Source organism: Dendrobates tinctorius, unplaced genomic scaffold (genome assembly GCF_039654945.1).
Source record: "Dendrobates tinctorius isolate UK_male_01 unplaced genomic scaffold, ASM3965494v1 ptg000311l, whole genome shotgun sequence".
In the NCBI taxonomy this organism is placed as follows: Eukaryota; Metazoa; Chordata; class Amphibia; order Anura; family Dendrobatidae; genus Dendrobates; species Dendrobates tinctorius.
This window is the reverse complement of record NW_027361978.1, coordinates 1,277,967-1,301,504: the sequence shown is the minus strand read 5'-3', so window position 1 is coordinate 1,301,504 and position 23,538 is coordinate 1,277,967. Positions and strand designations below refer to the sequence as shown.

The 23,538-nt window shown below is 46.7% G+C and overlaps 1 long non-coding RNA gene across 1 annotated transcript in view; it reads left to right on the top strand.

The window, feature by feature from the left end:
* Positions 1–23,538, top strand: part of LOC141073666 (uncharacterized) — a 40,344-nt gene that overhangs the window by 16,104 nt on the left and 702 nt on the right. The window contains exon 2 of the long non-coding RNA XR_012227036.1: positions 20,491–20,651. This is a non-coding gene — a long non-coding RNA (uncharacterized lncRNA). The remainder of the gene's footprint in view (positions 1–20,490; positions 20,652–23,538) is intronic.

Below are 23,538 nucleotides of genomic sequence, written 5' to 3'. Positions count from 1 at the left end.
GTGAAATATACTTACTTATATCAACTTTGGTCTCAGTCTCATATTGTCCCTCGCAATCAGATTCCGTAGTACCCATATAATTATTACACAACTGTTTCATCTATATTATATTCTACAGTATGAGGGGGGGCTGCATTATATTCTATGAGGGGGGGCTGCATTATATTCTATGAGGGGGACTGCATTATATTCTATGAGGGGGGGCTGTATTATATTCTATGAGGGGGGGCTGCATTATATTCTATGAGGGGGGGCTGCATTATATTCTATGAGGGGGGCTGCATTATATGCTATGAGGGGGGGCTGCATTATATGCTATGAGGGGGGGCTGCATTATATGCTATGAGGGGGTGCTGCATTATATGCTATGAGGGGGCTGCATTATATTCTATGAGGGGGGCTACATTATATGCCATGGGGGGGGCTGCATTATATGCTATGAGGGGGGGCTGCATTATATGCTATGAGGGGGGCTGCATTATATGCTATGAGGGGGGGCTGCATTATATGCTATGAGGGGGGGCTGCATTATATGCTATGAGGGGGTGCTGCATTATATGCTATGAGGGGGCTGCATTATATTCTATGAGGGGGGCTACATTATATGCCATGGGGGGGCTGCATTATATGCTATGAGGGGGGGCTGCATTATATGCTATGAGGGGGGGCTGCATTATATGCTATGAGGGGGGCTACATTATATTCTATGAGTGGGGCTACATTATATTCTATGAGGGAGGCTACATTATATTCTATGAGGGGGGCTGCATTATATTCTATGAGTGGGGGCTGCATTATATGCTATGAGGGGGTGCTGCATTATATGCTATGAGGGGGGCTACATTATATTCTATGAGCGGGGCTACATTATATTCTATGAGGGGGCTACATTATATTCTATGAGGGGGGCTGCATTATATGCTATGAGGGGGGGCTGCATTATATGCTATGAGGGGGGGCTGCATTATATGCTATGAGGGGGGGCTGCATTATATGCTATGAGGGGGGCTACACTATATTCTATGAGCGGGGCTACATTATATTCTATGAGGGGGGCTACATTATATTCTATGAGTGGGGCTACATTATATTCTATGAGGGAGGCTACATTATATTCTATGAGGGGGGCTGCATTATATGCTATGAGGGGGGGCTGCATTATATGCTATGAGGGGGGGCTGCATTATATGCTATGGGGGGGCTGCATTATATTCTATGAGTGGGGGCTGCATTATATGCTATGAGGGGGTGCTGCATTATATGCTATGAGGGAGTGCTGCATTATATGCTATGAGGGGGGCTACATTATATTCTATGAGGGGGGCTACATTATATTCTATGAGGGGGGCTACATTATATTCTATGAGCGGGGCTACATTATATTCTATGAGGGAGGCTACATTACATTCTATGAGCGGGGCTACATTATATTCTATGAGGGGGGCTGCATTATATTCTATGAGGGGGGCTACATTATATTCTATGAGGGGGGCTGCATTATATGCTATGAGGGGGGGCTGCATTATATGCTATGAGGGGGGGCTGCATTATATGCTATGAGGGGGGGCTGCATTATATGCTATGAGGGGGGGCTGCATTATATGCTATGAGCGGGGCTACATTATATTCTATGAGCGGGGCTACATTATATTCTATGAGGTGGGCTACATTATATTCTATGAGGGGGGCTACATTATATTCTATGAGGGAGGCTACATTACATTCTATGAGCGGGGCTGCATTATATTCTATGAGTGGGGGCTGCATTATATTCTATGAGTGGGGGCTGCATTATATGCTATGAGGGGGTGCTGCATTATATGCTATGAGGGGGGCTACATTATATTCTATGAGCGGGGCTACATTATATTCTATGAGGGGGGCTACATTATATTCTATGAGGGGGGCTACATTATATTCTATGAGCGGGGCTACATTATATTCTATGAGGGGGGCTGCATTATATTCTATGAGCGGGGCTACATTATATGCTATGAGGGGGGGCTGCACTATATTCTATGAGGGGGGCTGCATTATATTCTATGAGCGGGGCTACATTATATGCTATGAGGGGGGCTGCACTATATTCTATGAGGGGGGGCTGCACTATATTCTATGAGGGGGGGCTGCATTATATTCTATGAGCGGGGCTGCATTATATTCTATGAGCGGGGCTACATTATATGCTATGAGGGGGGCTGCACTATATTCTATGATGGGGGGCTGCACTATATTCTATGATGGGGGGCTGCACTATATTCTATGAGGGAGGCTACATTATATTCTATGAGGGGGTCTGCATTATATTCTATGAGCGGGGCTACATTATATTCTATGAGCGGGGCTACATTATATGCTATGAGGGGGGCTGCACTATATTCTATGAGGGGGGGCTGCACTATATTCTATGAGGGAGGCTACATTACATTCTATGAGCGGGGCTGCATTATATTCTATGAGCGGGGCTGCATTATATTCTATGAGGGGGCTGCATTATATTCTATGAGCGGGGCTTCCCCAACCCCAGCTACATAATTAAGACCTGTTCTACTTTATATTATACCCGGATATTAGCGTGTGTTACCACATAATTGGTGGTCTTGTATTTATTTCTATGTAGCTACATCGTGGGCCCCAAGAATGATTTTCTCTCGTGGGCCCAAGGTGCTCCAGTCCGACGCTGTCTGTGACTACAGGTGTCACTGTGAGGAGTCTTATTCATTAATGGCCAGAATTTCCTTCCGTGATTTAGGCGGGAATGTTCTGCACTAAAATCCAGTGATGTTGCACATTGCTGACTGGTTTCTGTCTGGACCGTAGTGATTAATGCACCGCACCTTCCGGATGCTTCATGCTTTACCCCTGGGGAGAATAAATCAGCGGAAGTTAAGGAGCCAATTGAGAAGTCTACATTCGGCTAAGCAGGGGTTAAAACCCTGGGTGCCGCAGCCATTCACTCCTGGGGCTAAACCCCAGATTCTCTGGATTCCTCAGTAGTAATTCATCATGTCGAGTTCATATCAGCTCCATATTATCTACTGGCCGCATTCCAGCACAGGGTGCATCCAACATGGCGGCCACATGACCGGGCCACCCTCCGAACATGCCTCCACTGCAGACGAAGCTCCCAGAAAGCAGCTGAAGACCTGCCGGCCAGGCGAATCCTGCACTCACTGTGCCCATTATATGCGGGGAAGAGCATTTATATGAGGAGTCAGTGCCCTCCAAGAGCAAAGCTGGAAAGTGCCCCAACATAGCATGCCATTTACAGTACCCCATAAACAGCGTCAGACAGAAAGTGCCCCGCAAAGTGATGGCTGAGCTTCATCTACAGTGTCGGCAGAGAGTGCCAACTTGGGCAGCATCAGACATAAATGTCATCTAGCGAGCGCCCCAATCCACAGCGTCATCCAGTGGTCCCCCTATAAACGATGAGCCAGTGCCCCGCATACAGTGCAGGACGGAGCTGCTCCATGAACAAAGACAGTGCGCCTCATAAACATCGCATCCAAGAGAGCCCCATAATCAGTGCCAGCCAGACTGTTTCTTCATTAACTCTTTAAAGACCAGGGGACTTGACGCCTTTGCACTTGCGCTTTTTCTTCGCCTTCTTTCCATAACTTTTTTATATTGAGGGCTTGTTTCTTGCCGGACGAGTTGTACTTTTGAATGACGACATTCATTTTACCATACAATAAAATATCCACCTGTAATAAATTGGTGACACAAATGCAGTTGTCATTGTTTTTATATTGTTCATTGTGCGGTAAACTGACCTGAACACGAGTCGCTGCCAGCCGACTGCAGCGAGAACGAACTCACAATGATTGTTTCTAAGTGATAGTAATAGTAAAGAACACCTCTTATCTCTGCGGATGGAGCGGAGTCTGCGCTCGATCTCTGCGCTGTGAGATGACGGCTTTGTCGCACCGCGCTCATGTTCATACGAGGCTTCTATTCACCATTATTACATTGTTTCTCTGCGGATGGAGCGGAGTCTGCGCTCGATCTCTGCGCTGTGAGATGACGGCTTTGTCGCACCGTGCTCATGTTCATACGAGGCTTCTATTCACCATTATTACATTGTTTCTCTGCGGATGGAGCGGAGTCTGCGCTCGATCTCTGCGCTGTGAGATGACTGCTTTGTCGCACCGCGCTCATGTTCATACGAGGCTTCTATTCACCATTATTACATTGTTTCTCTGTGGATGGAGCGGAGTCTGCGCTCGATCTCTGTGCTGTGAGATGACGGCTTTGTCGCACCGCGCTCATGTTCATACGAGGCTTCTATTCACCATTATTACATTGTTTCTCTGCGGATGAAGCGGAGTCTGCGCTCGATCTCTGCGCTGTGAGATGACGGCTTTGTCGCACCGCGCTCATGTTCATATGAGGCTTCTATTCACCATTATTACATTGTTTCTCTGCGGATGGAGCGGAGTCTGCGCTCGATCTCTGCGCTGTGAGATGACGGCTTTGTCGCACCGCGCTCATGTTTATACGAGGCTTCTGTTCACCATTATTACATTGTTTCTCTGCAGATGGAGCGGAGTCTGCGCTCGATCTCTGCGCTGTCAGATGACGGCTTTGTCGCACCGCGCTCATGTTCATACGAGGCTTCTATTCACCATTATTACATTGTTTCTCTGCAGATGGAGCGGAGTCTGCGCTCGATCTCTGTGCTGTGAGATGACGGCTTTGTCGCACCGAGCTCTTGTTTATACGAGGCTTCTGTTCACCATTATTACATTGTTTCTCTGCGGATGGAGCGGAGTCTGCGCTCGATCTCTGCGCTGTGAGATGACGGCTTTGTCGCACCGCGCTCATGTTCATACGAGGCTTCTATTCACCATTATTACATTGTTTCTCTGTGGATGGAGCGGAGTCTGCGCTCGATCTCTGTGCTGTGAGATGACGGCTTTGTCGCACCGAGCTCTTGTTCATACGAGGCTTCTATTCACCATTATTACATTGTTTCTCTACGGATGGAGCGGAGTCTGCGCTCGATCTCTGCGCTGTGAGATGACGGCTTTGTCGCACCGAGCTCTTGTTCATACGAGGCTTCTATTCACCATTGTTACATTGTTTCTCTACGGATGGAGCGGAGTCTGCGCTCGATCTCTGCGCTGTGAGATGACGGCTTTGTCGCACCGAGCTCTTGTTCATACGAGGCTTCTATTCACCATTATTACATTGTTTCTCTACGGATGGAGCGGAGTCTGCGCTCGATCTCTGCGCTGTGAGATGACGGCTTTGTCGCACCGCGCTCATGTTCATACGAGGCTTCTATTCACCATTATTACATTGTTTCTCTGCGGATGAAGCGGAGTCTGCGCTCGATCTCTGCGCTGTGAGATGACGGCTTTGTCGCACCGCGCTCATGTTCATATGAGGCTTCTATTCACCATTATTACATTGTTTCTCTGCGGATGGAGCGGAGTCTGCGCTCGATCTCTGCGCTGTGAGATGACGGCTTTGTCGCACCGCGCTCATGTTCATATGAGGCTTCTATTCACCATTATTACATTGTTTCTCTGCGGATGGAGCGGAGTCTGCGCTCGATCTCTGCGCTGTCAGATGACGGCTTTGTCGCACCGCGCTCATGTTCATACGAGGCTTCTATTCACCATTATTACATTGTTTCTCTGTGGATGGAGCGGAGTCTGCGCTCGATCTCTGTGCTGTGAGATGACGGCTTTGTCGCACCGAGCTCTTGTTCATACGAGGCTTCTATTCACCATTATTACATTGTTTCTCTGTGGATGGAGCGGAGTCTGCGCTCGATCTCTGCGCTGTGAGATGACGGCTTTGTCGCACCGCGCTCATGTTCATACGAGGCTTCTATTCACCATTATTACATTGTTTCTCTGCAGATGGAGCGGAGTCTGCGCTCGATCTCTGCGATGTGGGCTGACGGCTTTGTCGCACCGAGCTCTTGTTCATACGAGGCTTCTGTTCACCATTATTACATTGTTTCTCTGCGGATGGAGCGGAGTCTGCGCTCGATCTCTGTGCTGTGAGATGACGGCTTTGTCGCACCGCGCTCATGTTCATACGAGGCTTCTATTCACCATTATTACATTGTTTCTCTGCAGATGGAGCGGAGTCTGCGCTCGATCTCTGCGCTGTGAGATGACGGCTTTGTCGCACCGAGCTCTTGTTCATACGAGGCTTCTATTCACCATTATTACATTGTTTCTCTGCAGATGGAGCGGAGTCTGCGCTCGATCTCTGCGCTGTGAGATGACGGCTTTGTCGCACCGCGCTCATGTTCATACGAGGCTTCTTTTCACCATTATTACATTGTTTCTCTGCGGATGGAGCGGAGTCTGCGCTCGATCTCTGCGCTGTGAGATGACGGCTTTGTCGCACCGCGCTCATGTTCATACGAGGCTTCTATTCACCATTATTACATTGTTTCTCTGTGGATGGAGCGGAGTCTGCGCTCGATCTCTGCGCTGTGAGATGACGGCTTTGTCGCACCGCGCTCATGTTCATACGAGGCTTCTATTCACCATTATTACATTGTTTCTCTGCAGATGGAGCGGAGTCTGCGCTCGATCTCTGCGCTGTGAGATGACGGCTTTGTCGCACCGAGCTCTTGTTCATACGAGGCTTCTATTCACCATTATTACATTGTTTCTCTGTGGATGGAGCGGAGTCTGCGCTCGATCTCTGCGCTGTGAGATGACGGCTTTGTCGCACCGCGCTCATGTTCATACGAGGCTTCTATTCACCATTATTACATTGTTTCTCTGCAGATGGAGCGGAGTCTGCGCTCGATCTCTGCGATGTGGGCTGACGGCTTTGTCGCACCGAGCTCTTGTTCATACGAGGCTTCTATTCACCATTATTACATTGTTTCTCTGTGGATGGAGCGGAGTCTGCGCTCGATCTCTGCGCTGTGAGATGACGGCTTTGTCGCACCGCGCTCATGTTCATACGAGGCTTCTATTCACCATTATTACATTGTTTCTCTGCAGATGGAGCGGAGTCTGCGCTCGATCTCTGCGATGTGGGCTGACGGCTTTGTCGCACCGAGCTCTTGTTTATACGAGGCTTCTATTCACCATTATTACATTGTTTCTCTGCAGATGGAGCGGAGTCTGCGCTCGATCTCTGCGATGTGAGATGACGGCTTTGTCGCACCGAGCTCTTGTTTATACGAGGCTTCTATTCACCATTATTACATTGTTCTCTGCAGATGGAGCGGAGTCTGCGCTCGATCTCTGCGATGTGAGCTGACGGCTTTGTCGCACCGAGCTCTTGTTTATACGAGGCTTCTATTCACCATTATTACATTGTTCTCTGCAGATGGAGCGGAGTCTGCGCTCGATCTCTGCGCTGTGAGATGACGGCTTTGTCGCACCGCGCTCATGTTCATACGAGGCTTCTGTTCACCATTATTACATTGTTTCTCTGCGGATGGAACGGAGTCTGCGCTCGATCTCTGCGCTGTGAGATGACGGCTTTGTCGCACCGCGCTCATGTTCATACGAGGCTTCTATTCACCATTATTACATTGTTTCTCTGCGGATGGAGCGGAGTCTGCGCTCGATCTCTGCGCTGTGAGATGACGGCTTTGTCGCACCGCGCTCATGTTCATACGAGGCTTCTATTCACCATTATTACATTGTTTCTCTGCGGATGAAGCGGAGTCTGCGCTCGATCTCTGCGCTGTGAGATGACGGCTTTGTCGCACCGCGCTCATGTTTATACGAGGCTTCTGTTCACCATTATTACATTGTTTCTCTGCGGATGGAGCGGAGTCTGCGCTCGATCTCTGCGCTGTGAGATGACGGCTTTGTCGCACCGCGCTCATGTTCATACGAGGCTTCTATTCACCATTATTACATTGTTTCTCTGCGGATGGAGCGGAGTCTGCGCTCGATCTCTGCGCTGTGAGATGACGGCTTTGTCGCACCGCGCTCATGTTCATACGAGGCTTCTATTCACCATTATTACATTGTTTCTCTGCGGATGGAGCGGAGTCTGCGCTCGATCTCTGCGCTGTGAGATGACGGCTTTGTCGCACCGCGCTCATGTTCATAAGAGGCTTCTATTCACCATTATTACATTGTTTCTCTGCAGATGGAGCGGAGTCTGCGCTCGATCTCTGCGCTGTCAGATGACGTCTTTGTCGCACCGCGCTCATGTTCATACGAGGCTTCTGTTCACCATTATTACATTGTTTCTCTGCGGATGGAGCGGAGTCTGCGCTCGATCTCTGCGCTGTGAGATGACGGCTTTGTCGCACCGCGCTCATGTTCATACGAGGCTTCTATTCACCATTATTACATTGTTTCTCTGCAGATGGAGCGGAGTCTGCGCTCGATCTCTGCGCTGTGAGATGACGGCTTTGTCGCACCGCGCTCATGTTCATAAGAGGCTTCTATTCACCATTATTACATTGTTTCTCTGCAGATGGAGCGGAGTCTGCGCTCGATCTCTGCGCTGTCAGATGACGTCTTTGTCGCACCGCGCTCATGTTCATACGAGGCTTCTGTTCACCATTATTACATTGTTTCTCTGCGGATGGAGCGGAGTCTGCGCTCGATCTCTGCGCTGTCAGATGACGGCTTTGTCGCACCGCGCTCATGTTCATACGAGGCTTCTGTTCACCATTATTACATTGTTTCTCTGCGGATGAAGCGGAGTCTGCGCTCGATCTCTGCACTGTGAGATGACGGCTTTGTCGCACCGCGCTCATGTTCATACGAGGCTTCTATTCACCATTATTACATTGTTTCTCTGCGGATGGAGAGGAGTCTGCGCTCGATCTCTGCGCTGTGAGATGACGGCTTTGTCGCACCGCGCTCATGTTCATAAGAGGCTTCTATTCACCATTATTACATTGTTTCTCTGCAGATGGAGCGGAGTCTGCGCTCGATCTCTGCGCTGTCAGATGACGTCTTTGTCGCACCGCGCTCATGTTCATACGAGGCTTCTATTCACCATTATTACATTGTTTCTCTGCGGATGAAGCGGAGTCTGCGCTCGATCTCTGCGCTGTGAGATGACGGCTTTGTCGCACCGCGCTCATGTTCATACGAGGCTTCTATTCACCATTATTACATTGTTTCTCTGCGGATGGAGCGGAGTCTGTGCTCGATCTCTGCGCTGTGAGATGACGGCTTTGTCGCACCGAGCTCTTGTTCATACGAGGCTTCTATTCACCATTATTACATTGTTTCTCTGCGGATGGAGCGGAGTCTGCGCTCGATCTCTGCGCTGTGAGATGACGGCTTTGTCGCACCGCGCTCATGTTTATACGAGGCTTCTATTCACCATTATTACATTGTTTCTCTGCGGATGGAGCGGAGTCTGCGCTCGATCTCTGCGCTGTGAGATGACGGCTTTGTCGCACCGCGCTCATGTTCATACGAGGCTTCTGTTCACCATTATTACATTGTTTCTCTGCGGATGGAGCGGAGTCTGCGCTCGATCTCTGCGCTGTGAGATGACGGCTTTGTCGCACCGCGCTCATGTTTATACGAGGCTTCTATTCACCATTATTACATTGTTTCTCTGCAGATGGAGCGAAGTCTGCGCTCGATCTCTGCGCTGTGAGATGACGGCTTTGTCGCACCGCGCTCATGTTCATACGAGGCTTCTATTCACCATTATTACATTGTTTCTCTGCAGATGGAGCGGAGTCTGCGCTCGATCTCTGTGCTGTGAGATGACGGCTTTGTCGCACCGCGCTCATGTTCATACGACGCTTCTGTTCACCATTATTACATTGTTTCTCTGTGGATGGAGCGGAGTCTGCGCTCGATCTCTGCGCTGTGAGATGACGGCTTTGTCGCACCGCGCTCATGTTCATACGAGGCTTCTGTTCACCATTATTACATTGTTTCTCTGCGGATGGAGCGGAGTCTGCGCTCGATCTCTGCGCTGTGAGATGACGGCTTTGTCGCACCGCGCTCATGTTCATACGAGGCTTCTGTTCACCATTATTACATTGTTTCTCTGCGGATGAAGCGGAGTCTGCGCTCGATCTCTGCGCTGTGAGATGACGGCTTTGTCGCACCGCGCTCATGTTCATACGAGGCTTCTATTCACCATTATTACATTGTTTCTCTGCGGATGGAGCGGAGTCTGCGCTCGATCTCTGCGCTGTGAGATGACGGCTTTGTCGCACCGCGCTCATGTTCATACGAGGCTTCTATTCACCATTATTACATTGTTTCTCTGCGGATGGAGCGGAGTCTGCGCTCGATCTCTGCGCTGTGAGATGACGGCTTTGTCGCACCGCGCTCATGTTCATACGAGGCTTCTATTCACCATTATTACATTGTTTCTCTGCGGATGGAGCGGAGTCTGCGCTCGATCTCTGCGCTGTGAGATGACGGCTTTGTCGCACCGCGCTCATGTTCATACGAGGCTTCTATTCACCATTATTACATTGTTTCTCTGCGGATGGAGCGGAGTCTGCGCTCGATCTCTGCGCTGTGAGATGACGGCTTTGTCGCACCGCGCTCATGTTCATACGAGGCTTCTATTCACCATTATTACATTGTTTCTCTGCGGATGGAGCGGAGTCTGCGCTCGATCTCTGCGCTGTGAGATGACGGCTTTGTCGCACCGCGCTCATGTTCATACGAGGCTTCTATTCACCATTATTACATTGTTTCTCTGCAGATGGAGCGGAGTCTGCGCTCGATCTCTGCGCTGTGAGATGACGGCTTTGTCGCACCGCGCTCATGTTCATACGAGGCTTCTATTCACCATTATTACATTGTTTCTCTGCGGATGGAGCGGAGTCTGCGCTCGATCTCTGCGCTGTGAGATGACGGCTTTGTCGCACCGCGCTCATGTTCATACGAGGCTTCTATTCACCATTATTACATTGTTTCTCTGCAGATGGAGCGAAGTCTGCGCTCGATCTCTGCGCTGTGAGATGACGGCTTTGTCGCACCGCGCTCATGTTCATACGAGGCTTCTATTCACCATTATTACATTGTTTCTCTGCAGATGGAGCGAAGTCTGCGCTCGATCTCTGCGCTGTGAGATGACGGCTTTGTCGCACCGCGCTCATGTTCATACGAGGCTTCTATTCACCATTATTACATTGTTTCTCTGCAGATGGAGCGGAGTCTGCGCTCGATCTCTGCGCTGTGAGATGACTGCTTTGTCGCACCGCGCTCATGTTCATACGAGGCTTCTATTCACCATTATTACATTGTTTCTCTGCAGATGGAGCGAAGTCTGCGCTCGATCTCTGCGCTGTGAGATGACGGCTTTGTCGCACCGCGCTCATGTTCATACGACGCTTCTGTTCACCATTATTACATTGTTTCTCTGCGGATGAAGCGGAGTCTGCGCTCGATCTCTGCGCTGTGAGATGACGGCTTTGTCGCACCGCGCTCATGTTCATACGAGGCTTCTATTCACCATTATTACATTGTTTCTCTGCGGATGAAGCGGAGTCTGCGCTCGATCTCTGTGCTGTGAGATGACGGCTTTGTCGCACCGCGCTCATGTTTATACGAGGCTTCTGTTCACCATTATTACATTGTTTCTCTGCGGATGAAGCGGAGTCTGCGCTCGATCTCTGCGCTGTGAGATGACGGCTTTGTCGCACCGCGCTCATGTTCATACGAGGCTTCTATTCACCATTATTACATTGTTTCTCTGCAGATGGAGCGGAGTCTGCGCTCGATCTCTGCGCTGTGAGATGACGGCTTTGTCGCACCGCGCTCATGTTCATACGAGGCTTCTATTCACCATTATTACATTGTTTCTCTGCGGATGGAGCGGAGTCTGCGCTCGATCTCTGCGCTGTGAGATGACGGCTTTGTCGCACCGCGCTCATGTTCATACGAGGCTTCTATTCACCATTATTACATTGTTTCTCTGCAGATGGAGCGAAGTCTGCGCTCGATCTCTGCGCTGTGAGATGACGGCTTTGTCGCACCGCGCTCATGTTCATACGAGGCTTCTATTCACCATTATTACATTGTTTCTCTGCAGATGGAGCGAAGTCTGCGCTCGATCTCTGCGCTGTGAGATGACGGCTTTGTCGCACCGCGCTCATGTTCATATGAGGCTTCTATTCACCATTATTACATTGTTTCTCTGCAGATGGAGCGGAGTCTGCGCTCGATCTCTGCGCTGTGAGATGACTGCTTTGTCGCACCGCGCTCATGTTCATACGAGGCTTCTATTCACCATTATTACATTGTTTCTCTGCGGATGGAGCGGAGTCTGCGCTCGATCTCTGTGCTGTGAGATGACGGCTTTGTCGCACCGCGCTCATGTTTATACGACGCTTCTGTTCACCATTATTACATTGTTTCTCTGCAGATGGAGCGAAGTCTGCGCTCGATCTCTGCGCTGTGAGATGACGGCTTTGTCGCACCGCGCTCATGTTCATACGAGGCTTCTATTCACCATTATTACATTGTTTCTCTGCAGATGGAGCGGAGTCTGCGCTCGATCTCTGTGCTGTGAGATGACGGCTTTGTCGCACCGCGCTCATGTTTATACGAGGCTTCTGTTCACCATTATTACATTGTTTCTCTGCGGATGAAGCGGAGTCTGCGCTCGATCTCTGCGCTGTGAGATGACGGCTTTGTCGCACCGCGCTCATGTTCATACGAGGCTTCTATTCACCATTATTACATTGTTTCTCTGCAGATGGAGCGGAGTCTGCGCTCGATCTCTGCGCTGTCAGATGACGGCTTTGTCGCACCGCGCTCATGTTCATACGAGGCTTCTATTCACCATTATTACATTGTTTCTCTGTGGATGGAGCGGAGTCTGCGCTCGATCTCTGCGCTGTGAGATGACGGCTTTGTCGCACCGCGCTCATGTTCATACGAGGCTTCTATTCACCATTATTACATTGTTTCTCTGCGGATGGAGAGGAGTCTGCGCTCGATCTCTGCGCTGTGAGATGACGGCTTTGTCGCACCGCGCTCATGTTCATACGAGGCTTCTATTCACCATTATTACATTGTTTCTCTGCAGATGGAGCGAAGTCTGCGCTCGATCTCTGCGCTGTGAGATGACGGCTTTGTCGCACCGCGCTCATGTTCATACGAGGCTTCTATTCACCATTATTACATTGTTTCTCTGCAGATGGAGCGAAGTCTGCGCTCGATCTCTGCGCTGTGAGATGACGGCTTTGTCGCACCGCGCTCATGTTCATACGAGGCTTCTATTCACCATTATTACATTGTTTCTCTGCAGATGGAGCGGAGTCTGCGCTCGATCTCTGCGCTGTGAGATGACGGCTTTGTCGCACCGCGCTCATGTTCATACGAGGCTTCTATTCACCATTATTACATTGTTTCTCTGCAGATGGAGCGAAGTCTGCGCTCGATCTCTGCGCTGTGAGATGACGGCTTTGTCGCACCGCGCTCATGTTCATACGAGGCTTCTATTCACCATTATTACATTGTTTCTCTGCAGATGGAGCGGAGTCTGCGCTCGATCTCTGCGCTGTGAGATGACTGCTTTGTCGCACCGCGCTCATGTTCATACGAGGCTTCTATTCACCATTATTACATTGTTTCTCTGCAGATGGAGCGAAGTCTGCGCTCGATCTCTGCGCTGTGAGATGACGGCTTTGTCGCACCGCGCTCATGTTCATACGAGGCTTCTATTCACCATTATTACATTGTTTCTCTGCAGATGGAGCGGAGTCTGCGCTCGATCTCTGTGCTGTGAGATGACGGCTTTGTCGCACCGCGCTCATGTTTATACGAGGCTTCTGTTCACCATTATTACATTGTTTCTCTGCGGATGAAGCGGAGTCTGCGCTCAATCTCTGCGCTGTGAGATGACGGCTTTGTCGCACCGCGCTCATGTTCATACGAGGCTTCTATTCACCATTATTACATTGTTTCTCTGCAGATGAAGCGGAGTCTGCGCTCGATCTCTGCGCTGTGAGATGACGGCTTTGTCGCACCGCGCTCATGTTCATACGACGCTTCTGTTCACCATTATTACATTGTTTCTCTGTGGATGGAGCGGAGTCTGCGCTCGATCTCTGCGCTGTGAGATGACGGCTTTGTCGCACCGCGCTCATGTTCATACGAGGCTTCTGTTCACCATTATTACATTGTTTCTCTGCGGATGGAGCGGAGTCTGCGCTCGATCTCTGCGCTGTGAGATGACGGCTTTGTCGCACCGCGCTCATGTTCATACGAGGCTTCTATTCACCATTATTACATTGTTTCTCTGTGGATGGAGCGGAGTCTGCGCTCGATCTCTGCGCTGTGAGATGACGGCTTTGTCGCACCGCGCTCATGTTCATACGAGGCTTCTATTCACCATTGTTACATTGTTTCTGTGAGGTGACAAAAAAACACAATTTTGATGTCTTGAGTTTTTTTTCTCTTTTTACGGCCGACCAGGTTAATAAATTTTAATAGACTGGACTTTTAAGGTCAAATATGTTTATTATTTCCTTTCTTTTTAACCCTTTAGGGACTAGGCAATTTTTAGTTTTTGTTCTTTTGTTTTTTCCTCCCCTTATTCCATGAGCTGTAACTTTTTTATTTTATTTTTCTGTCCACATATTCACGTGAGGGCTCGTTTTTTGTAGGATGAGTTGTCCTTTTGAATGATGAGACACTTTTTATCATATAATGTACTGGAAAGCGAGAAACAGACTCCCAAGTATGGCAAAAGAAGGCGCAATCCCACAATACATTTTTGTGTTTTTATTACAGCGCTGATTTCGCGGTACACATGACCAGGCGATGTCGTTCTCCACATCGTTACCACTACACAGATGCCGAACATATTTAGTTTTAATTAAGTGGTGAAAAAAAATTCAGAAACTTGTAAAAAAAAAGAAACAACAATCTTGCTTTTTGTGATGCTTTCAAGTCTCTGGAGACGGAGCCGTGTGCGGTTTGTGTCTTACCCCAATCCATTGCTTTTATTGGCATTATTTTGGGGTATGTTTGATGTTTTGATCGCTTCTCCTAAAAACATTTTGTTTTGCTGTGCCGACCGAAAAATCGCAGCTCTGACGTTTTGATTTACTTTATGTTTTGATCAAACTTTTATAAATGCAGCGATATCAAATGTGTGTGATTTTTTTTTTTTTTTTTTTTTTTTGTCTTTTAAAATATTTTTTTACTTTTAATTGGGATAAAGTAGGGTCGTTTGAATTTTCATTTTTTTTTTTCTTTACTTTTCCCTGAGTGGGGATTGAATCTGATCGCTTGTGCTATATACAGCAATTCCACAGTTCTGCCTCTGGCTGGGTTTCATAGGAGCACCATAATCACAAGCACAGGGGTCTTCAATAGACCACTTGCTATAGTGATCACATCACGGGAACGCCGATGGGTGCATAGAACGGATCCACTCCACCCACGCCTCTTATAGGCAGATGATGGCTGATTAGCACAGCCATCATCTGTCGGCAGAGGTGCGGGCTGAGCTTGAGAGCCCACATCAAAGTCAGGGAAGCGGCAGTGACGTACCCTGTGCATCATCTGTCACTAAGGGTTTAACGGGGGAAGAGGTGGATGATTGAACACATTAGATTCGAGAAGATAATGACGGGGGTTTCATCAGACCTCTTGCTGTCATATTAACCCATTGGTAATATAGCTGCTACATGCTGCACTTGAGGACCCTTTCCCAGGTCATGACCGCAACGTCCTTTTGTGGGGAAAGGGTTAACAAATACATCTGATATGTGGTATCGGATCAGTCTATCTAATCCATATGCTTACATGAGGAGTGGAGAAATGAAAAAAGTTGACTAGAGACACAAGGCAGAGAGGACAAGAGTTGTGCCATGGATAGATTCTCCCCCTGAGTTTTGGATCCCGGCTGTTCCCAAGCAAGGAGAACACTAATGGGGGAGGTCAGGTGAGGTGGACGGCCATGTCTTGAGAGTTTTGCAGTTGTGGCCATACTCCTTCCATTTTTGGATGATGGATTGATGCTCCATGAGATGGTTGGAGCTTGGGCTATTTTCTGTAACCTAACCCTGCTTTCCTCTTCTCCAGTTTTATCCCTGACCTGTCTGGTGGGCTCCTTGTTTTTTTTTTTTTCATGATGCTGTTTGATCCCTAATGTTATAACACAAACCTCTGAGACCATCACAGAACAACTGTAGTTATAGTGAGAAGAAAGCACACCCAGGGGGACGCAATGTACTAATTATGTGGCTTCTGGGGGCTAGTGGTCACTCAGGATTATATTTAGGGGATCTGACTACAGGGGGCTGAATACAAATGCACAATTCCGCAATTTTCAGACTTATATTTTTACAATAGTTAGAAAACCTTGTACTATTTTCTTTACACATCACAAATACTTTGTGTTGTATCACAGAGAATCCCAATAAAATACATTGAAGTTTGCAGGAGTAACATGAAAAAATGTGGAAAAGTTCACAGGGTATGAAGACTTTTTAAAGTTACGGTATCAGATATGTCTCTCATGGGTTAAAAGCAAGGAATATAAAGTGCAGGAAGGCTCCAGCTCTGATTCCCAGCCTTGGGTTGATGTGAGGAGATCAGTAGGGCACTAGTTCACACTGGCTTTATTTGGTCAGGAGGTGCTGGTCGGTTCTTCATTTTTTGCATCTTTCTGATTACCTTCCTGATATCTGCCTGTTTCTCTCATATATCTCTGTGTCTCTGTGTATTTCTCTTTTTACCCACCTGGTCGACCTCCTCTCGCTCACCTGGTCATTTCTAGACAACATACTCGGTAGGAGGACAAAGGCGCTCATCTTCTGGGGTCACCAAGCAGCGGCGGTAACGGTTCATGAGCCCAGTAACGATCAGGGCTGGGAGAGGTTTTTCTTTTTAATTAGTGCTGACCCTCAGCGAGGCTGATGACTGCGGATGACACATGTAATAACAGCCTGAGAACATTCCCACATCTCCAGACATGAAACCTTCCTGGAGATTATAACCGGCGGTCACATTATTATCTAGGAAATGTTAGGAGATTATGTATAAGTGCTGACATCAGCCGGCTGTAAGATCAGGCTGGAGCTCCTGACATCCCTCCTGTAATTATATCACCTCCTCCAACTGTAACAACCACAATGTATCACCAAAACGTATATATCTACATAATAAAGGAGGAAACCGCAACAGATTTCAGGAGGGATTTACTTGTCTAGGCCACTTTCCAGTTCCGGTTAGGAACTTGCAGCTTTCTAGCGCCCCCCCTTATCCTCAGGTCAGTCAGGAAACTACACCTAGGGTAAGTAGTCGCCAGAAAGGCTGCCTTGCCGTGAGCTGGCTATTGGGCACTCTACAGTGAGGGCGGTGTGTATATCCCCAGTCTCAGGCAGGAAATACACACATAAGCCTCCGTTCCGACACCAGAATCTCCCAAATCCCCCAGAACACTTTGCTGCCACCAGCTCCTCGTTTGACATTAAAACCAATATCGGGTCAGGAGCCCACCCACAGAGTAGCATAATTTAGCGCGGAGGACGTGGCGGTCCGTCATAGAGCAAGGAAAACTAAACTAGTAAATTTTATAGATTTACTCCAGAAAATATAGGCAGTGTTTCCAAAAATACAAAAGCTGTTACAAAAGAGACAAAATACAATGTATACCACAGTTACAAATAAAAGAGGATTAAAATATGAATTTACTACACCTCAGTCACTGGTATGACGTGTGGATGGGGGAGGGTCGCCTTCCTCAAGGGAAAATGGTCAGCAAAGCTCCCTAGCTGGCACTCCGGGCAATTGACACCCCACTATGTCAGCATCTAGCTTTATTCCTATCCCTTGCTGACCTCACTGGGAAAGGCTGAGCTAGAGGATACACGCCCCCTTTTGAAAGTTATTAAAAACTTCTATTTGTCATAAATCTGGGTGGAAACCTCGGAAAGAGACAACAGGGGTATCATTTTTCTTATTCCGACATTTTTCAGTCAAGACCAGACATGTCATGTCTGGGTGGTGCGGGCGGGCAGAAATCTGTTTCTCGGTTTCTGGCATCCGCATTGGCTACAAAACACTGCTGTGAATAGCTCAAATTATGCAGATTCTGGAAATATGTGTCCTGCCCCTATGTTTCTTCTGTGTTTAATAAATTTCAGTTTGAATGAAGAAAGAACGTGCTGTAAACTTTTCTTCCGGCTTGAGCCGGCAGACCAGGGTCACACATTACAAGAGCTGGTATAGCTGGAGGGAGGGGGCGAGTGGACCTTCCATCAAGGGGGAAAGAAGGGAGGGGGATAGAATTATACAGTGTAGGGAGAGAGAGAACTGCAGCTATGTGCCTGCACATGAAAAACTCAGAGCTACCCTGCACAAATGAAATGGGGGAGGGGCAGCATGAGCCCTGAAAGTGCACATAGAATCTTAGGAGATATTCATATTTTCCTGACAGATAATAACAACTTGGTGGGATGTCATAGGGGGAGGGAATCCTTAGACTAATCAAGAAATCCTAGGAAGGGACGATGCATTATATCATGGGGTCGTGTCCTATATCACACTGTGCTATACTGTATTATATTGCTGAAGAAACAGAGGAATGGAGACATGTGACCCAGAGAAGCAGGAGGATCGGGAGGCAGTCAGCACCCATACTGCTCAGGAACCAGTACCAGGCTCTCACGCAGGAGAACGATGAAGAAATACATCAGGATAAGACTTTGCCCACAAACAGCAACCTTGTACGCCCTCAGAGTCCTCCTGGATGGAGAAAAAAAATGTTGTGAAGAAGAAACGGAGAGTGGTGGTCATGGGGGATTCCCTGTTGAGAGGAACAGAGGCCGCTATCTGCAGACCGGATATAACCTCAAGAGAAATGTGCTGTCTTCCCGGTGCAAAAATTAAAGATGTGTCTGACAGGATATCAGGACTCTTCAGACCTACAGATGACTACCCATTCCTGCTACTACATGTGGGGACAAATGACACCGCAAGAAACGACCTGGAAACCATCTGCAGAGACTTTGAAGACTTAGGCAAGAAAGTGAAAGAACTGGGAGCGCAGGTGGTCTTCTCTTCCATCCTCCCAGTGGATGGCCATGGAACAAGGAGGTGGAATAAGATTCTGCAGGTGAACAACTGGCTACGTCGATGGTGCCGTTTGGATTTCTGGATTACGGAGTGAATTACCTTTACGATGGACTACTTGCTAGAGATGGGGTACACCTTACAAAGACTGGAAAACATGTATTTGGAAGTCGCCTTGCTACACTTGTAAGGAGAGCTTTAAACTAGAACAACATGGGAAGGGAAGCAAAAGACCAGAAAAAGCCATACACCTGACAAATGTTATTGAGAACTCTGCTATTAGAAGTGGAAAGGAAGAACAAAGACAAAAGAATCTAATTAATAAAAATATTGGAGAAAGAGAAACCAATCACAAACTAAAATGTTTCTATACTAATGCACAAAGCATGGGCAACAAACAAGGAGAATTGGAACTACTAACACAGGAAAAGAAATATGAGATCATTGGAATCACTGAAACTTGGTGGGACAATACACATGATTGGAATACAAGGCTAGAAGGATACAACTTATTTGCTAGAAACAGACTTGATAAACGAGGAGGAGGTGTCGCATTGTATGTTAGAAACACGTATATCTGCACAGAGATCCAAGCTTCAGAGACTGGGAGTTCTGTGGAAACTTTGGGTAAGAATACAAGGAGAGAACAACGGAAAGGACACCATTGTAGGCATTTACTACAGGCCGCCTGTGCAAGCTGAAGATATGGATGAACTCTTTATGCATCAAATGGCCGAGTTCTCCAAAAAATATGATATAGTTGTCATGGCAGATTTCAACTATCCAGGCATTTTTTGGGAATCTCTCTAATAGGTCAAGCAAATTCTTATCCTCTATTGCTGACAACTTTATCTTCCAAAAAGTAGGGGAGAAAACAAGGCGATCTGCTACCTTGGATCTAATCCTTATAAGCAGGGAGGAGATGGTTGAGGAGGTAAAAGTGGCTGGGACCCTAGGAGGTAGCGAACATGCTATTTTAGAATTTTGGATAACTAGAGGAGGAAGACCTGTGACTCAGACGTCAAGGTTAGATTTCAGAAAGGCAGATTTTAAGAGACTCAGAAATAGAATTGGAGGGATCCAATGGCTGGATATCCTTAAGGACAAAAATGTCCAGAAAGGATGGGAAATCTTGAAAAATGAGATTCTCAAAGCACAATTGTTAACAATTCCGAAAAGAGGCAAGAAAAGGAAGCATTTACTGTAAGTAAACCAGGATGGATGAACACAGAACTTAAACAAAAGAAAGAAAAGTTTATCGAATGGAAAGAGGGAGGCATATCTAAAGAAGAATATAATGCTGTATGCAGAACCTGCAGGGCACAAATCAGATTATCCAAAGCTGACAATGAATTAAGGCTCGCAAGAGATGTCAAAAGCAATTATAAAGGATTTTGGGGATATGTCAAAACAAAAGTCAAAGATGCTATAGGTTTGGATGAAAATTATGAAATTGTAAAATGTTGAGAAGGCCGAACTTTTAAATTCCTATTTTCCATCTGTTTTCTCTCAGAAAGGAAATGTAACATCTGAAGGAGATAGCAGAAGAAATTTTTGAATCACTCTCCATAATCTTTGAAAAGTCTTGGAGAGCAGGAGAAGTCGCAGAAGACCAGAGAAGAGCAAAAGGTGTTTATAAAGGGCAAGAAGGTGGACCCAGGGAACTATAGTCCGGTGAGTCTGACTTCTATACCAGGAAAGATCTTTGAGCGAATTATTAAACAACATGTATGTAAGTACCTAGATAAGAATGAAGTGATTAAACAGAGTCAGCATGAGTTTGTAACTAATAAGTCATGTCAGACTAACTTAATTTCCTTCTATGACAGAATCACTGATTGGGTGGATCAGGGAAATGCTGTAGATATAGTACATCTTGACTTCAGCAAAGCATTTGACAAAGTATCTCACACAATCTTTATTGAAAAAATGACTAAGTATGGAATGGACAAGGCAACTGTTAGGTGGATTCATAACTGGCTTAGTGTTTGGACCCAAAGAGTGGTCGTAAATGGCTGCACATCCAGTTGGAAGAATGTCTCAAGTGGGGTACCACAGGGCTCTGTCCTGGGCCCTGTATTGTTCAACATCTTTATCAACGATTTAGATGAAGGAATTGAGGGTAAACTGATTAAATTTGCTGATGACACAAAGCTAGGAGGGATAGCTAATACTAGAGAAGAGAGAGAAATCAAAAAGATATAAATAAACTGGAGCAGTGGGCAGCAACTAACAGAATGGTTTTTAACAGGGGAAAAATGCAAAGTACTACATCTGGGAAATAAAAATGAAAAAAGCATATACAGAATGGAAGGAATAGGGCTAAGCAACAGCACATGTGAAAAAGACTTGGGTATACTAATAGATCACAGACTGCACATGAGTCAACAGAGTGATGCAGCAGCAAAAAAGGCAAATGCAATTCTAGGATGTATTAACAGAAGCATACAGTCTAGATCACGTGAAGTCATTATTGCCCTCTACTCCTCTTTGGTCAGACCTCATCTGGAATACTGTGTCCAGTTTTGGGCACCACATTTTAAAAAAAGACATCAACAAACTGGAGCAAGTTCAGAAAAGAGCGACCAGAATGGTGACCGGTCTGCAAAACCTGTCTTATGAGGAAAGGTTGCAGGATTTGGGAATGTTTAGCTTGCAAAAGAGAAGACTGAGAGATTTAATAACTGTCTACAAATATCTCAAGGCTGTCACATTGTAGAAGGATCATCTTTATTCTCATTTGCACAAGGAAAGACTAGAAGCAATGGGATGAAACTGAATGGGAGGAGACACAGATTAGATATTACTGCTATATACTGTGTATCCTATACTTCACTATACTGTATCATATGGTGTTATGCTGCTGCATAAGCTACATACCACTATACAGTACGAGTGTTGCATATATGGTATTATACTGCTATACAGTATATTTGATAATCCACTATACTGTATTATAGAGTACTGTATCACATTTTTCTATATTATACTCATCTACTTTATTGTTTTGCTTTACATGGTTTGTGATTTTGCAGTATTTTTCAATGTTCCTACGTTGTGTTTTACTTCTATACAGTCATCACCAAATTTCTTGGCACCCTTGAAATTGTTCTAGCGTATTTTTCCCAGAAAATTATTACAATTCCCCCATGTTTTGTTATACACCTGTTTATTTCCTTTGAAGAAAAAAAGGCAAATTGGACAAAATTTCACACAAAACCCCAAAAATGGGAGGGACAAAATTGTTGGCATTGTTTCAAAAATATGGGTAAACAACTTTGTTTCAAGCACGTGATGCTCGTTCAAACTCACCTGTTGCAAGTAACAGATGTGGTGTTTTGGTTGTGTCAGAGGCTGCAGACAGTCGCACTGCATCTAGCTGCAGAAGGTCTCTGCGTTTGGCCTTACAGACACCTTCTTAACCCTTCTGACTCTTTGACCCAGTGGCAACCTCCCTCCGGCTCTAATTGACACACCTGGACCTGGGTGTTTATAGACTCCCAGCCTGCTGCTGGGAGTTGCCGGTGATATCTCCGTTTCCCTCTGAAGCTTGGAGCTATAGCAGTCAGTTATCTTCCTCTTTGGTGCTGTTGGAGGACGTCTGTGTTTACTCTCTGAGTCAATTCAAGATAAGTGTTTCCCTCGTTTGTCTATCCCAACTGTCTTTAGTGTTAGTGGGGATTGACTAGTTTAACTCCGTCGTTCCCTAAGCAGGGCTTATTGCCAGAGTCAAGCAGGGATTAGGTTCCTGTTCGGCTATAGGTGCAGAATCTATTAGGGATGTTTAGGGCAGACAAGGTGACTTTAGATCTGCCTTGGGGTCTCCACTCCCCTCTTCCCTAGTGTTGGGCTCCCTACCTCTCATCCCTTCTTGTTGTACTTAGTCTTTCCCACACTGTGAGTGACATGTGGGCAATATGAAAATGACACCTGAAACAAGATAAAAAGGGGAGACGTTGACTCAATCTTTACATAGTATGTCTGTGTGTACCACACTAATCATGGAGAACTGGAAGGGGATAAAAGAAGTGTCTGAGGACTTAAGATCCAAAATTGTTGAAAAATATCAAAAATTTCAAGGTTGTAGCTCTAGAGATCTTGATGTTCCTTTATCCATGGTGAACAACATAAACAAGAAGTTTACAACCCATTGCACTGTACCTAATCTCCATGGACGTGAATGGCAGCAAAAAATTTATGAAAGGTTGCATCGCAGGATAGTCTGGATGGTGGATAAGCAGCCACAGTTAAATGAAATGAAACACTATGGCAGAAGACCCTGAAGGACCCCACTGCTGACATGGAGACAATATAAAGCTGGACTGCAGTTTGTCAAAATGTATGTGTGTAAGCCAAAATCCTTCTGGGAAAGCATCTTGTGGACAGATGAGACCAAGATAGAGCTTTTTGGTAAAGCACATCATTCTACTATTTACTGAAAACGGAATGAGGCCTACAAAGAAAAGAACACAGCATCTTAAAATTGCTATTCACATATAAAAGACCTGGAGCAGTTTGTAGGAAGAGTGCTCCAAAATTCCAGGTGATAGGTGGAAGAAGC